Here is a 2,500-nt window from a genome sequence, read left to right as displayed (position 1 = left end):
AGGGTCGCGGCGGTGGGCGCAGAAGGGTCTGGGCGTGAGCCTGCCTGGAGCCGCCGTCGGTGCAGATCTTGGTGGTAGTAGCAAATACTCCAGCGAGGCCCTGGAGGGCTGACGCGGAGAAGGGTTTCGTGTGAACAGCCGTTGCACACGAGTCAGTCGATCCTAAGCCCTAGGAGAAATCCGATGTTGATGGGGGCCGTCATAGCATGATGCACTTTGTGCTGGCCCCCGTTGGGCGAAAGGGAATCCGGTTCCTATTCCGGAACCCGGCAGCGGAACCGATACAAGTCGGGCCCCTCTTTTAGAGATGCTCGTCGGGGTAACCCAAAAGGACCCGGAGACGCCGTCGGGAGATCGGGGAAGAGTTTTCTTTTCTGCATGAGCGTTCGAGTTCCCTGGAATCCTCTAGCAGGGAGATAGGGTTTGGAACGCGAAGAGCACCGCAGTTGCGGCGGTGTCCCGATCTTCCCCTCGGACCTTGAAAATCCGGGAGAGGGCCACGTGGAGGTGTCGCGCCGGTTCGTACCCATATCCGCAGCAGGTCTCCAAGGTGAAGAGCCTCTAGTCGATAGAATAATGTAGGTAAGGGAAGTCGGCAAATTGGATCCGTAACTTCGGGATAAGGATTGGCTCTGAGGATCGGGGCGTGTCGGGCTTGGTCGGGAAGTGGGTCAGCGCTAACGTGCCGGGCCTGGGCGAGGTGAGTGCCGTAGGGGTGCCGGTAAGTGCGGGCGTTTAGCGCGGGCGTGGTCTGCTCTCGCCGTTGGTCGGCCTCGTGCTGGCCGGCGGTGCAGGATGCGCGCGCCTGCGCGGCGTTCGCGCCCCGGTGCTTCAACCTGCGTGCAGGATCCGAGCTCGGTCCCGTGCCTTGGCCTCCCACGGATCTTCCTTGCTGCGAGGCCGCGTCCGCCTTAGCGTGCTCCTCCGGGGGCGCGCGGGTGCGCGGATTCTCTTCGGCCGCCATTCAACGATCAACTCAGAACTGGCACGGACTGGGGGAATCCGACTGTCTAATTAAAACAAAGCATTGCGATGGCCCTAGCGGGTGTTGACGCAATGTGATTTCTGCCCAGTGCTCTGAATGTCAACGTGAAGAAATTCAAGCAAGCGCGGGTAAACGGCGGGAGTAACTATGACTCTCTTGGGTTTCTCTGCCCTGGATCGTGTCATAGGTCTGGGGCGGGGCACGCCGCCCGATGTCATCCTGGGCATGCTCCCGGATGCCCTTGCGTCGGTCGGGTCCAGAGGGGAGAGATCGATCACCAGGACACAGCGGCCGCGCCAACCATCGAAGCGGCCGCCTGCCGCGCCGCCGACGCAGAAGCGCAAGCGGCGCCGCTGGGAGTACGCGAGAACGCAGGATGCCTTCCGACGGTCGCGTGCGCGTTGCGTGCGCGGCCTCTTGGATGGCACCCTGCTCCAGCCGCCACCTGCCATCCCTGGTCTGCTGGACTTCTGGGCGGACCTCTTCACAAAGAAGCCCATCTCCACCGCGGGCTTCATTCGTGACCGCCTCCTCCCGCACTCGGAGCCTGTCGCTCCCGAGTGCCTATGGGGGCCGGTCACACATGAGGAGGTCGCCGCCGCGTTGCCGCCCAGGGGATCAGCAGCCGGGCCGGACGGCCTTACCCCAGCGGAGTTGCGGCGCCTGCCGCACGAAGTCCTGGTGAAAGTGATGAATCTCTTCCTTCTGGCCCGCGCCCTTCCGGAACGCCTGCTTCGCGCGCGGACGTCCCTTCTCCCGAAGACGGCTGCACCAACATCCCCCGCTGACTTTCGCCCCATTACGGTCTGCTCGGTGTTGGCGCGGACCTTTCACAAGGTTCTCGCGTCACGCCTGATGCGCGCATGTGCTGTGGACGAACGTCAGCGGGCATTCATCCCTCGGGATGGGATGTTGGAAAATACCTTCATCTTGGACACTGCTCTCACCGACGCAGTTCGCTCCTGCCGCTCTGTCTTTGTGGCATCGATCGACGTATCTAAGGCATTCGATTCGGTAGATCATGCTGCCCTTCGCCCCGTGCTGAAGGCGCATGGCCTGCCGGATTGTTTTGTCGAGTATGTCGAGCGGTGCTACGAGGGCAGCACGACAGTGATAGCGGACGGCGCCGGCGTGGGCGTGTCTGTGCAGCCAGCACGGGGCGTTCGCCAGGGCGATCCCCTCTCCCCCCTCCTGTTCAACTTTGCGGTGGACTACGTTTTAGGCCAACTGCCCTCCCACATCGGAGCTCGGATCCTCGGTCGCAGAGTCAACGCTGCGGCCTTTGCAGATGACGTCTTGCTGTTTGCAGCGACCCCGAGGGGCTTGCAGTCCCTCATCGACGCAGCTACCGCAGCCCTCGCCCACCTGGGGCTGCAGATCAACGCCCGGAAGTGTTTCACCCTCGCCTTAGTCGCGTCAGGGCGCGAGAAGAAGGTGAAGGTGGACAGCAATGTCACCTTCACAGCAGGCAACACCACCATGCCTGCCCTGCGTGTGGGTGAAACCTTCCGGTAC

At 62.8% G+C, this 2,500-nt stretch overlaps 1 pseudogene; it reads left to right on the top strand.

The window, feature by feature from the left end:
* Nucleotides 1-2,500, top strand: part of LOC126435913 (large subunit ribosomal RNA) — a 7,071-nt pseudogene that overhangs the window by 1,738 nt on the left and 2,833 nt on the right.

The sequence above is a fragment of the Schistocerca serialis genome, unplaced genomic scaffold (assembly GCF_023864345.2).
Source record: "Schistocerca serialis cubense isolate TAMUIC-IGC-003099 unplaced genomic scaffold, iqSchSeri2.2 HiC_scaffold_1223, whole genome shotgun sequence".
NCBI lineage: Eukaryota > Metazoa > Arthropoda > Insecta > Orthoptera > Acrididae > Schistocerca > Schistocerca serialis.
Note: the sequence above shows the minus strand (reverse complement) of the source record. Positions and strands in the feature narration are given on the sequence as shown.